Raw genomic sequence first — 14,953 nt, forward strand, 5'->3', positions numbered from 1 at the left:
AACTTCACCCTGCCACAGCTGCACAATTAATATAATTAGAAGACTGTCTCAACAACGAAGGGATGCTTTCTTTGATTTTCCTTGCTCCTCCCACCTTCTTCATATCCAACTGACACTGAATGTAGAAGCCTCTTTCTCTTCCTTCGCTTCCTGGGATTTTCATGTTGGCCGAGCCCCTTCAAGGCCCCATTATTCTCCGAGGTGGCCGGGCAGCTCAAGGAACTTGGCGGCTGGCTGGTGGGCGCTGTTCCAGCAGCGTCTCGGTCTGGCAGCTTTCCTTGCCCTTTTGAGCTATTGATATAACTTTCCGGAGCTAAACCCACCTGCTTTCCCACAGCCTGCGCACATTCAGGGCACGGATTCACAACGGCAGGTATCAATAATTCAGGGGGTCTTTGATTCAATGAACAGGGAACAGAGCCAATGGCGTCATCACTTATTAGATGGCCACGATGACCTTTGGTAACTGACTCGGTGTTAGAGTGGCTCTCTGCTGCTTCATTATTAAAATTGAAACATTTGCCACCTTTCTGTACTAATTTCACAAAATCACACTCCTGGCCATGCCTCACTAATTCACTTGATGAATCCCAGCCAGTGTTTTTCCCTTCCACATCTGTTATGTCAGCTATTTCCACAGGAGTCACTCCACAACACAATCTGTTGTCTGTGCAGCAATCAGAGTTCTCTGACTTTCCACGCGCATGCCAAACTAGAGGCTGGCAGCCGTGATCTTTCACCTGTTTCGTAATCTCTTCAAGGGCAGAGGGAAGGTCGTCAGATGTGGAAGACGCACGCTCCAGAGCTGCCAGGCACATCCCACTATTTAAACAGCCGTCCTTCTGGCCTGATAAAGCCCAGTCCCTTTCAACATTATCAGGAGCTCCTGTCTTCAAGGCCACACTCTCTAAAGTCGGAGACTTATTGCACTTCGAGCTAAAGCTGTTGGTTATTGTGCTGCTCAAGATAATGTCAGGGTAACCTTGCGCAGGCTGCTCCTCCAACATGCTGGACTCAACTTTAACCAGGGAAGTGAATCCAGAAGGTGCGACGCAGCACTCTCTCCGACAGTCAGTCAACAGTGGCGAACGGTCGTTGCTCAACCCTTCTTGCTGTTGCCTCAAGACAAAGTCTGTAAAAAGTCTGCAGCAAGCAAAAACAGTGTTTCCCATGACTAGACAGTCATCCACTGATGGGAGATCTTAGTAGTGGTGTTGTCAAAAAAAAAATCAAAACTAACATGAGCAAGCGAGACAGGAAAGGTAGTTGGCACAATGGGTTCAATACACACTGAGCTTAGCTCCCAGCAGTATGCCTGCACTGAAAACTGGCAGAGAGGGGGAATAAAAGGCAGTGAAGGTCTGAAACGTCACAAAGCCTATCCGAATATTTCCAGGGACCTAAAAAAACTTTCTAACAGCTGTTGCTGCCAAACTGCTCACGTGCCTCTTAACAGATTTCTGTGTCGATACTCTTCCCATCTTTTCAAAGAGAGGGCATCAAGGACAGAGGCCTCGATAGAATACTCTAGCTCTCTGTACTGGGCATGGTAAGGGGGAAAAAAACAAATCAGTTGCAATGCTTTGTGTTAACTCCAGACAGCTGATAGCTGGACAGCTTTAGTTTAAAAAAAATGCTCAGCCCAGAGAATGTCACTGCAACAGAATCTAGGCAACAGCAGGCTTACTTGAAGAAAGGACATTTAGGGCGGCAATGTGACATCCATACCAAGCAGCTCAATTCAATGCCCCTACTGGCAGTGGCTCTGAGAAAACGTCAAAAGCAGCACTTCCGCGGGTGTCCTGTTACCAGAGGGCTGCTCGTACACACCACTGTCCATTTGGATCTGTGTCAAGTCAGGCCACAAGCATTTTATGTGGAACCACAATATAGCCCACGGAGAAGAATCATACCAAAGGTGGATTAAGTTACCGTAGGGCAGGTTTCATTTAAGAAACAGTAAACTTTATTTACAGAGCACCTGATGAAGCTACATGCTTGTTCCGAGACCAAGGCTAGAAAGCTCCATTCCTAAGATTAATCACTCTTGGGGTTGATTCGTCTGTGCAGTCACATGATCCCCATTACAGTGTGAAAGTTTTAATTTACAATGACTACATTCCTCCCCTTTAATTTTGTCTTACTACTGTTATTTACAAAAATATCTTAACCCATATCATATACAATTGTATACAGTTCATGCAATCATAGATTTAGTCCTTGAGGAGGTTTTTCGATTCGGGTAGAGCGATGCGACTCTACAACTTGAGATTCTTCCATTGGATCGACTTGACCAGGAACTGCAGCATTATGGTCACACTCAGACAATGGCAGTTCAGAATTATTTACTTCAAGAGAGGTACATCTATTCTTTGTTGATCTGGCATCTCAGGGATCAAAGGCTCGACTTCGATTTCAGGTGGAGTAACTGGTTGTTGGAGTGTCGCTCGATTTTTGAGATGATCCACGTGTTTCCTAACAATCCTATTTTCCACTTCCCTTGATATGACAAAGGTCCTATTTCAGAAACGATTCTACCAGGAACCCTTGGTCCAGCTGCAAAGTTTCGCACAAAAACTGTCTCTCCCACAGTAAGGTCTCGACCTTTGCTGTGAACATCATGATGCAGACATGTGAGAAAAGTTATGGCTCATGGAACAAAAGAGACAGTAGCAACGGCGATACAAAATTGGCTGAAAAATAGGAAGCAGAGAGTAATGGTCAATGGATATTTTTAGGGCTGGAAGAAGGTTTGTAGTGGAGTTCCCCAGGAGTCAGTATTGGTACCCTATTAATGATCTAGACCTTGGTGTGCAGGGGACAATTTTAAAGTTTGCGGATGATACAAAGCTTGGGAGTGTTGTAAACTGTGAGGAGTGTAGAATTTCAAAAGGACATAGACAAGTTGGTGGAGTGGGCAGATACGGGGAAGCAGTGGCGTAGTAGTATTGTCATGGACTGGTAATCCAAAGACCCAGGGTAATGCTGTGGGGACCTGGGTTCGATTCCCACCACGGTAGATGGTGGAATTTGAATTCAATAAATTTCTGGAATTAAAAGTCTAATGATGACCATGAAACCATTGTCGATTGTCATAAAAACCCATCTGACTCACTAATGTCCTTTAGGTGTCCCACGAATGATTAATAAAAAAAAGATAGGTGGCAGATGAAGTTCAATGCAGAGAAGTGAGAGCCATTTTGGTAGGAAGAATATGGACAGACAATATAAAATTTTGAAGGGGGTACAGGACCAGAAAGACCTGGGTGTATGTGTGCATAGATCATTGAAGGTGGCAGGGCAGGTGGAGAGAGCAGTTAATAAAGCATACGGTATCCTGGGCTTTATTAATAAGAGTACAAGGTCATGCTGAATTTATGCAAAAGACACTCATTAAACCTCAGCTGGAGATTGTGCAGAGCTCTGGGTGCCACATTATAGGAAGGATGTGAATACATTGGAGAGAGTGCAGAAAATGTTTACAAGAATAGTTCCAGGGATGAGAAACTTCAGTTATGAAGATAGATTGGAGAGAAGGCGGCTTAAAGGAGATTTGATAGAGATAGTCAAAATCATGAGGGGGCTGGACAGAGTAGATAGGGAGAAGCTCTTCCCTCTCATAAAAGGATCAAGAACGAGAGGGCACAGATTTAAAGTGATTTGCAAAGAAGCAAACGTGACATGAGAAAAAACTTTTTCACACAACGTTTGATTTGGGTCTAGAATGCACTGCCTGGAGGTGTGGTGGAGGCAGGTTCAATCGAGGCATTCAAGAGGGCATTAGATGATTATTTGAATAGAAACAACATGCAAGGGTACCAGGAAAAGGCAGGGCAATGGCACTAGGTCATAATGCTCATTTGGAAGTCTGGTGCAGACACGATGGGCTGAATGGCCTCCTTCTGTGCCATTAAAATTCTGTGAATCTATGATTCAATTTCTGACTACTCTGGTTCTTTTCCACCTTGTCCACTAAGTTAGGGAATACTAGACTCAATCTTGGGACAAAGTCAGCGCTTCATTAGCAATTCAGAAGGTGTTGAACCCATGGTTGCTTGAGGAGTCATGAGATAGCTGAACAGAAATATCGAAATTTGTGTTTCTAATGTTCCCTCAGAAAATTTCTTCAAGCCTGCTTTAAAGGTTTGTACAGTTCTTTCTGCTAACCCATTGGATGAGGGATGATACTGTGCTGTTCTGATGCGTTTAATCTCATTTAGGTTTATGAATGTCTGGCATTCTAAATTAGTGAAAGCAGTACCATTATCTGACAATAACTTCTGGTAGACCACGTACACTGAAACATTGGCATAGCTTTTCGATAGTGGCACCCGATGTAGGCGATCTCACTTCATACACATCTATCCATTTTGAATGCGTGATGATCATTAAAAACATGGTACCTAAAAATGGACAAAGACTGCATATAGACTAACTCAGGGCCACTCCCTTGGATGCAGCAGAGCTGAAATGGGCAGCTTCTGCTGTTGCTGACACTGGAGACAGTGTTTAACCATTTTTTCTATATTACTGTCTATACCTGGCCACCAGATATAACTTTGTGCGAGCGTCTTCACTTTCAAAGTACCAGGATGTGCACTATGAAGCTCTGTCAAGAGGTTCTCTTCCTTACAAAAGGATGATGACTCTTGATCCCCATAACAAGATACTATTTTGACAACTCAGTTCAGATTTACAGGCATAGAATGGATCTAACTCATCAGGGGCTTGTGCATCAACCATCCTTGCAATACTTGTTTTCAGACTCTTGATAAAATTGAATCCCAGTTTGTCCAATTCTTTATCTGTTTTGCACAGACAGGTGAGGCGTGCAGGAAATTCAACACAAGTACTACCTCTTGGGAGGTACTGGAGCATGTGTAACGCTATCTGGCAAAGGAAGACAATGGAGGGTGTCTGTGTTTTTTATATGCAAACCCGGACGGTGCATAAAAGTGTATTCATATGCCAACAAAATGAAAGACCATCTTTGAATTCTAGCAGAGGCTATCGGTGGGATTGCCTTATCTTCACTAAACAAACCCAACAGTGGCTTGTGATTTGACATTATGGTGAAGTGTCGAATGCAAAAATATCGATGGAACTCTTTGCTCCAAATATGATAGATAAGTCATCTTTTTCAATTGTGAGTAGACTTTATCGGCTGCAGAAAGGGTTCTGAATACATATCCTATTGTTCTTTCAGATTTGATTTCTGTTTTTCTTGCGTTTTCTCTCATCCTTCATTTTGATATCACAGTCAGCCAAATTTCTCCCTGGTGAAATCTTAACTTGGTTCAGTGCGGGGGGTTGAGCTACCCGCTCGCATCGTGGAAAGTTCCATGACTTTTCCTTCTAATGCCTCTTTTGTGTCAATCAACTGATTCTTCAGTTCTTCTCTCTTTTGTAACTTTTGGCTTCCTCTTGGAACATTGAACAGTGTTGGGTTTTTTCCCCCCAACAGTTTCTTCAGTTGGTTCAGGGTGACACTGTATTTGTTTCGCTTCTTTTCAGGGTCTTCCCATGGAACTAACTCTGACCCGAGGGATCCTTGCTTCCTGGGAAGGTCCTTCGGTGCTTTTGTCTCATTTCAAAAGACACCAACATATTCCCTTGTCAACTCAGGATTTCTTCCCATTCAGGCTTGAAAAATTTCTTACCAGTTGAGTTTAATTTCTTTCAACCAATCACAGCCCAGAAGGCTAGGATCTTCCCCTGTTACAACAATTACTGGCAGCTGGGCTGTTACCTGGAGGACACAGGTACAGAGGCGATGCTTTTCACCTGTTGCCTCTCCAGCGTACGTTTTCAGCTGAGCCGTGGTTTGCTCCAAACTCAATGAACATAAGAACATAAGAACTAGGAGCAGGAGTAGGCAATTCAGCCCCTTGAGCCTGCCCCGCGATTCAATATGATTATGGCTGATCTCATTTTGGCCTCAATTCCAATTTCCCGCCCTCTCCCCATAACCTTTCAGCCCGTTAGAAATTAAAAAATCTGTCTATCTGCTCCTCAAATTTGTTCAGCGTCCCGGCATCCACTGCACTCTGAGGTAGTGAATTCCACAGATTCACGACCCTTTGAGAAAAGTAATTCCTCCTCATCTCTGATTTAAATCTACCACCCCTTAGCCTAAAACTATGGCCTCTTGTTCTAGAATGCCCCACAAGGGGAAACATCCGCTCCACGTCTACCTTGTCTACCCCCTTTAGTATCTTATATACTTCAGTTAGATCTCCTCTCATCTTTCTAAACTCTAGCGAGTATAGGCCTAAACTGCTCATTCTCTCCTCATAAGACAAGCCCCGCATCTCTAGAATCAATCTAGTGAACCTCCTCTGAACCGCCTCCAATGCAACTACACCCTTTGTCAAGCAAGGGAACCAAAACTGTGCACAGTACCCCAGATGCAGTCTCACCAATGCCTAGTACAGCTGCAAAAACACTTCCCTATTTTTATACTCTATTCCTTTAGCAATAAATGCCAAAATTCCATTTACCTTCCTTATTACCTGCTGTACCTGCATACTAGCTTTCAGTGATTCATGCACAAGGCCACCCAGATCCCTCTGCACTGAAGCACTCTGAAGCTTCTCTCCATTTAAATAATAAGTCGCCTTTTTATTTTCCCGACCAAAATGGATAACCTCACACTTATCCGCGTTAAACTCCATCTGCCAAATTTTGGCCCATCCACCTATCCATTTGTAAACTTCCTATTTCTTCATGGCAACTTACTTTCCCACCTATTTTGGTGTCATCTGCAAATTTAGCTATAGTACCTTCTATCCTTGATTCCAAGTCATTAATATAGATTGTAAATAGTTGGGGCCCAAGGACCGAACCCTGTGACACTCATGGGTTTTTGCACAATGGCTGGGTACCTATGCTGAGGTAATTAAAGATGTGCTCTCCCACCACTGTGGTCGATGCTCCTGTGTCAGCCTCCATGACCAGAGGCTTCCCATTTACTTGCAGGGTAATGGTGATTGGCTCAGTTTACCTGGCCTTCAGATTGTGTAGGGAATAAATATCAGGATCAGCAGCTTCTGGTTCATCTATATTGTGCACTTCATTTATCTTGACCTGCTGTCTGAATGGCTGTCTTGATCTCATCCTGCATTGTTTTACAACATGCCCTATTTGTGACGGTAGTGGCATTCTGCCTCTTTAAATCCGCAGGTTTCGGGTACATGATTACCCCGCAGCGGGAACACTTTAATTTTGGAATTACTGGTGAGCTGTTTGCAGTATTTCTTTTTATTTTTCGAGCAGTAGGGACCATGTCCCGTTTCGTGGTAGCCTCCCAGGTCTGCGCACCGTACCCGGCAGCAGGTTCCCTCCCTAACTGAAGAACGGTGCCAAGTTGCACACTCTGCAAAGCCTGCAAGTCCCCCTCAGCACTCTCCATTGCTAGCGCCATCTCCATGGCACACTTCAGGTGTATATTAACTTCAGCAAGTAAACGGCGCCGAATGGCATTGTCTGTTGCGCTGCAAATCAAACGGTCTCACAACATAAGATAAAAACAAAATACCGCGGATGCTGGATATCCGAAACAAAAACAAAAATAGCTGGAAAAGCTCAGCAGGTCTGACAGCATCTGCGGAGAGGAACACAGTTAACCTTTCGAGTCCGTATGAGTCTTCATCAGAACTGAGGAAATATAGAAATGAGGTGAAATATAAGCTGGTTGAGGGAGGTGGGACAGGTAGAGCTAGATAGAGGGCCATTGATAGGTGGAGGCAAAGAAGAGATTGCCAAAGATGTCATAGACAAAAGGACAAAGGGGTGTTTACGGTGGTGCTGAAGAGGGGCATTGCTGGTGAGTATTCTTTCCTTTCTTCCCTTAAAAAAAATGAAGTACTCACATTCGCAAAGTGAGGTGCTGAGTCGGCACTATTTATCCTCATTGCCAATTGTAATAAACTTGGAATGCAGGGCAGGTTTCTTGTGAAAAAAACAGTAAACTTGATTTACAGAGGTCCCGATGAAGCTACATGCTTGTTCCAAGACCAAGGTTAGAAAGCTCCACCCCCAAGATTACCACACTTAGGGCTGTTTCGTCTGTACAGTCACATGATCCCCATAACAGCATGGAAGGTTTAACTTACAAGTACAACAATTATACACCATAGCAAGCATAGAAATATGAAACTGGCAAACAATTTGAAAAGGTGAAAACTGCAAATATCCCAAAAATCCTCCCATCTTTATAGTTTTCCTTTTTTTTAAATCCTCCCTTACATTACAGTACAGTAAAAAAAAAGCTCATTCTCAGCAAATTTTGTATTTAAAACAAGTCACACGGTTAGTGAAGGGGCCAGGCATCGATAATAAAGAAAATCGACTGCTTGCAAGACAGAAAAAAGCTAAACCTCCACAGCATTAAAAACACAGATCTCAAAAGGATAAGACTCCAATATTTAGCAAATTTTAAAAGTTCACAAAACACAGTGGTCAACCCCAACTGCAGGACAAATTAAGGAAGTCATAGTATAGCCAGTAACAACTCTCATTATCAGATCCTGAAAGCACGCTCGGAGAGAGAGATTACACAAATATCACAAGTCAAAGGGATACTAAAACAAAGCACTCATTTCACAGGTCTGGTGCAATCTTGTTTGCTGACTGAAAAAAAACCTCACAAAATTACGACACTAAATAACAAACTTTAAACAGAACAAATCTGCTTCTTGATACATGATGCCTTTTGCTTCCTTTTTGTCTCTCTTTCCTCCTCTTGCTCCTCTCCCCATTTTAACCCCCACACCCTCCATTCAAATACACACCTCCCTCAAAACTGTCAATAAGGTACAAGAGTTTGAGTTCACAAGCATCTTCCCATATCCAATCGATACCACATCTTTGTTTAATCTGAAACACACTGGACTGCCGCAGATAAACTCTGTCCTGCTGCACTTGCTCCTTCCTACCCTGAACCAGCCAGGTTTCGTACCCTCATCTCAGACACATCACAACCACGAATAGCAAACCTCGCCCTCTAGGGGATGCTCAAGCACAAGTACCAATCGATTCTGAAAATCAAGCTCAAGTTTCCTAATTGAGTGGCTAATGTAGTCTCCAGCACACTGCCACCCTCTGTCCACTGAAAGGTGTGCAGCCACTTGCCTGAATCCAGCGCTTGGAAGGTACAAACCAACTTACTATCCCGATAACAACCAGAATTTCCTGCAGCCCTGGGACCTATTAGTCACAGAATTAATACTGTAGGGGTATGTAAAATTAATCTTTGATATTCAATATGCTCTGCTCCAGAGCAAATAAAAAGACAGGAAACTAACAGAGCTCTGTAAGGAGCACTTAAGCAGGGAGAGGCACTGGTACTTAAAACACTAAATATATTTTAACAAATATCAAAGACTATGAACCATATAAGTCAGTATAATGGATAGATTCTTACATCTGGAGATTTTGAGAAAAATAAGTTCAGCATTTTTTTTTACAAAAAATTAAAAGGTTTTTATAGAAGGCAGCAGGGGAGAAATATCACAGCAATTCTCTTTGCACCTCCTACCCTGGCAGAGACCACTGGACCAAGGGACCAGTGTCTGTGCTGCAGAGTGTATAAAACTCTGTGAAGTCCTCCAGTACCTTACTGAACTAGCCCTTCTTTCTGTGTGCAGCTTATAACTGGGTGTCAGGTGGCTATTTGACTGTGGAGATCACCACAGTGAAATGGTTTCCTATCTCTCACTCCCTCCCCTTCAAACGCAGGCAGCTGGATCACAATCAGAGGCAGGAGGTTTGCCGAAGTTAAACAATGCATCTTCCGAATCCAGCATGACACTGAAGCCAATTCTGGCACCAGGTCATCACTTTGGCTGAGATTAGCTACTTCAGCTCCAAGCAGGGATTGAACCTTAATCCTTCCTGTTCTACAATGGCTCAACACCACACCATGCGGTGCATTTACCTGCCAAGTTACTCAGGATTCAAATGCAACATTTAAAGAAAGACATCAACTCTTTTCAACTGTCTATTTTTCTGCGTTTTCTCCAACACCCCCCACCCCCCCTCCCCCCTCAAAACACCTCCATGGCACCATTCACCAATGAGGAGCAAAGCATTCCTAAATATTTTATATATATTTATATGATATAATTATATATGATTATATATTTTATGTATTATAAATTATAATATATAATATAATATATTATATATAAATTATAAAAATTTTATATATATATATTTATATATGAGCTAGCAATAGGAAGGAGTGTGTTAGAGGTACAGTTTGGGACAACCTCTGATTTGATCCCCCCCCCCCCCACCAAAAAAAAACAGACATTTGAATCCCACGCAACTCCTTGTTTACCCTATTCGGCAAAGGTTACCACCTTACCATGTAGTGATCTATGGGAATGACCCCATACATGAACATTCCATTATAAACCTAGTTTCAGGCTCATACAAGGCACCCCAATACATCTCCTGTTTACATTAGATTTCAATTACATATATGCAAGCATGTAAAAATTGGCAGCTCAAGATTGCTTTCAACAGAGTTGGATTTTCTCTTGCTGTAGTCAGTTCAGAGTGCCAGAATACTGAGGGAGAGAAAAGAGCTGAATATATTTAAAATACCAGAACCTTCATTAATAGGTTGAAGTAATGGCATTTAATTACATTTACAAAATTTTGATAACGTTGAGGTTTTATGATACTGAACTGCAATTGGAATTAACGTAAATTCATTGAATGAGTTAGTACCTTATATTTACCAAGAGTGACTGTTCTCTATTTGTGGATTATAACCAGAGTAAACGTTCTTATTATTGCAGCACAGTTCATGGGGTGTTCCATTACAGCTCGATGAGACAGTGTTATGTGACATACAACTTAATTTAATATAAATGTAATGATGGATATCTTAGAGTGATCTTAGAATCTATCTAGTGATCACTATTAAACATTATTGTGGTGAAATTATTGTTTGCTGCAATTAAGTGATTTGGTACCAATACAGCCCCAGTTGCCTAATGGCTAAGGCACTGACCTGTAGAGCCAGGGATTGTGGATTCAAGTTAGATCTGGGGTTCAGCAAATTTTGCCAAGCAGCCTCAAGGGGCCAAATGGCCGACTGCTGCTCCTAATTCATATGTTCCTATTCAAGAGAGTATTGTTGATCAGACATGTGTACAATTCTGGTCACCTGACATTATTGCCTTTCAACAGGTACAGAAGCAGCAAAGGTGATTCAAGGTCATCACTGATTTGTTATGGTTTCATGTGCTACATCACTGATTACACTTCAAAATTACTTCCTTGGCTGTGACATGTTTTGGGACGTCTAGTGGTCATGAAAAGCGCTTTATAAAGGCAAGTCTCTTTATGTTGAAGGGCTGCAGAGAGTTTGACTTCTTGGGAAAAGAAGAAATTTTGATGTGATCTCATTTCATACAAAATCATATAGCACAGGAGACCAGTCGGCCCATTATGCCAAGAACAGCTCTTCAAGATTAGACCCACTCCCCAGCTCTTTCCCCATTGCCCTACAAATTATTTTGCATTTCAAGTGCTTCTAATTCTCTTTTGAAAGCTACAATTGAATCTGTTTCCATCGCCCTAGAGGGAATTCACAAATTGCCTACTGTGGTAAACCAGGGAACACAAATTAAAAATTAGTTGGAAGTATGAAAGGAAGTCTGGTAGAATGCTTATCAAAAAACAGTAAAGCTGTGGAATAGGTTACTAAGGTTGGTCAATGGACTTGGAAGCAGAAACGGGCTCAAGGTCTAATTGGCCATGTTTCTGCTGATAGAGCTGGTGATAGAGCTAGGATTGAGGAATATAGAAAAAAGATGCAGATTCACGGACTGATTTTAGAGAAATTAACGGGTTTCTTGGGCATGAGAGCCACTTCTTGTCAACTGTATTCTTACTTTCTCTCCTAAAGGTACATGCTTTCTCAATGCTTGGACCGTCACCTGATGGGTCAGTCATCTCTTCAATAAACACGCAGCTTCATTCAATGATACATTTCCAGATGTAAATAGCAAACATTTAGATTCACGTCAATATAAATATCTTTATAAATCACTGAACTAGATTTATTCCGCTGACCTACTATTTTTTTCAAAAAGTGCTTTCCTTTCTTGTTTACAATACTTCCAATCCAAACTGAACTTTAAAAATATCAAACAAAAACAAAAATACCTGGAAAAACTCAGCAGGTCTGACAGCATCTGCGGGGAGGAACACAGTTAACGTTTCGAGTCCGAATGACTCTTCATTGGAACTAAGGAAAAATAGAAAAGAGGTGAAATATAAACTGGTTTAAGGGGGGGGGTGGGACAGGTAGAGCTGGATAGAGGGCCAGTGATAGGTGGAGATTGCCAAAAGATGTCATAGACAAAAGGACAAAGAGATGTTGAAGGTGGTGATATTAGCTAAGAAATGTGCTAATGATGACATTAAGGGTAGAAAGCAGGACAAGCAAGCTACAGATAGCCCTAGTGGGGGTGGGGTTGTGGGGGGGGGGGAAGGAGATCGAAATAGGCTAAAAGGTAGAGATAAAACAATGGATGGAAATACATTTAAAAATAATGGAAATAGGTGGGAAAAGAAAAATATATATGTTATTGGAAAAGGGGGGATTGGAAAGGAGGTGGGGATGGAGGAGAGAGTTCATGATCTAAAGTTGCTGAACTCAATATTCAGTCCGGAAGGCTGTAAAGTGCCTAGTCGGAAGACGAGGTGCTGTTCCTCCAGTTTGCGTTGAGCTTCACTGGGACATTGCAGCAGGCCAAGGACGGACATGTGGGCATGAGAGCAGGGTGGGGTGTTGAAATGGCAAGTGACAGGGAGGTCTGGGTCATGCTTGCGGACAGACAGAAGGTGTTCCGCAAAGCGGTCACCCAGTCTGCGCTTGGTCTCTCCAATGTAGAGGAGACCGCATTGGGAGCAGCATCCCCACCAATCCCCACCCAATTTCCGATCCCCCTTCACTTCTTTTCTACTTTTCCTTAGTTCTGATGAAGTGTCATTCGGACTCCAAACGTTAACTGCATTCTTCTGTGCAGATGCTGTCAGACCTGAGTTTTTCCAGGTATTTTTGTTTTTGTTTTGTATTTCCAGCATCCGCAGTTTTTTGCTTTTAAAAATATCAAACTATGATTCGCACAATGTTTTGCCACATCTCAGAAATGGCCCAAAGTGCTTCATGTAGAATTTAAATACAACAATGTAGTAATCTGCTACCCTTGGCTACATCATCTGAAACACATCAGGTTCCACGTGTACATCAATGTTACTCCAGCTCTATCAACTCCTCTCAGGACCCTTCTACCATCTGATTTGTCCCACTGCTAGCCAGACATCCAGTAATGGATGAGCAGAAATTTCCTCCAACTAAATTAAGATTGAAGTCTTTGGTCCCCACCACAAACTCCATTCCTTGGCCAATGGCAACCATCTGAAGCGGAACCAGACCATTCGCAACTTGGGCATTGCCCTTAACCTCAAGATGGGCTGCCAACCCCATACCCAGTCCACCAAGACTGCAAATTTTACCTCTATAACATCACATGACTCCAGACCTGTCTCAGCTCATCTGCAGCTGAGACCCGCATCTGTAGCTTTGTCACCTCTAGAATCTCTGGTCAATCTCACAACTTTCGCCCTAGTTAAACTTGAGGTCATCTAAAACCCTACAGTCCAAATTGTAATTCGCTCTGTCACTTTCATTCATTATCCTTGTGCTTCCAGTCTGACAATGCATCAATTTTAAAATCCTCATCCTCGTTTTCAAATCCCTCCAGGCCTACAAGCCTCCAAGGTGTCTGCACTCCTCCTATTCTGGCCTCATGCGCTTCCCCAATTTTAGTCGCTCTACCATTGGTGGCAGTGCCTTCAGCTGCCTTGAGCCCAGGCTCTGGAATTCCCTCCCCAAGTATCTCAATTTCTCTCATTCCTCCAACAAGAGAGAACCCAACCATCTCTCCATGACATTTCAATAGTATCACCGTTGCTGAATCTCCCACTATCAACATTCTGGGGGGTTACCATTAACCAGAAACTGAACTGCACTAGCCAAATAAATATTGTGGCTACAAGAGCAGGTCAGAGGCTGGGAATTCAGTGGAGAATAACTCACCTCCTCACTCCCTAAAGTCTGCCCACCACCTACAAGGCACAAGTCAGGAGTATGATGGAATACTCTCCACTTGCCTGGATGAGTGCAGCTCCAAAACACTCAAGAAGCTCGACACCATCCTGGATAAAACAGCCCATTTGATTGGCACCCCTTCCACAAACATTCGCTCCCTCCACCATTGATGCACAGTGGCAGCAGTGTGCACCATCTACAAGATGCACTGCAGCCACCCACCAAGGCTCCTTTGACAGCACCTTCCAAACCCATGACCTCTACCACATAGAAGGACAAGGGAAACAGATGCATGGAAATGCCACCATCTGCAAGCTCCCCTCCCAGCCACACACCATCCTGACTTGGAGCTATATCACCGTTCCTTCACTCGCTGGGTCAAAATCCTGGAACTCCTTTCCTAACAGGACTGTGGGTACCCTGCCCTACGTGGACTGCAGCAGTTCAAGGTGGTGGCTCACCACTGCCTTCTCAAGGGCAATTAGGGATGGGCAATAAAAGCTGGCCTACCCAGCAATGCCCACATCCCGTGAAAGAATTAAAAAAAACATGCTCCTCACAACCTACCTCTTTAACCAAGCTTTAGGTCATATCCTGGTATCTCTTTCCATAGCTCAATACCTTTATTGGTATCACTTGTGTTAAGTGCCTTGGAACATTACACTACATTCAATGCACCATATAAATACAAATTATTGTTGTTAAATACAATCACTTGTTAAGGAAAACACAACAACCATTTTGCAGAATGACAAGCTTCCACAAACAGCAATGAGATGAATAGCCAATTGGTATATTTCCTTGGTGTAGTTGGTTAAG

At 42.9% G+C, this 14,953-nt stretch overlaps 1 protein-coding gene across 3 annotated transcripts in view; it reads right to left on the bottom strand.

The window, feature by feature from the left end:
* cluha (clustered mitochondria (cluA/CLU1) homolog a) overlaps positions 1-14,953 on the bottom strand; it is a 106,826-nt gene that overhangs the window by 76,590 nt on the left and 15,283 nt on the right. The gene's annotated exons all lie outside the window — the stretch shown is intronic.

Source organism: Carcharodon carcharias, chromosome 10 (assembly GCF_017639515.1).
Source record: "Carcharodon carcharias isolate sCarCar2 chromosome 10, sCarCar2.pri, whole genome shotgun sequence".
Lineage (NCBI taxonomy): Eukaryota > Metazoa > Chordata > Chondrichthyes > Lamniformes > Lamnidae > Carcharodon > Carcharodon carcharias.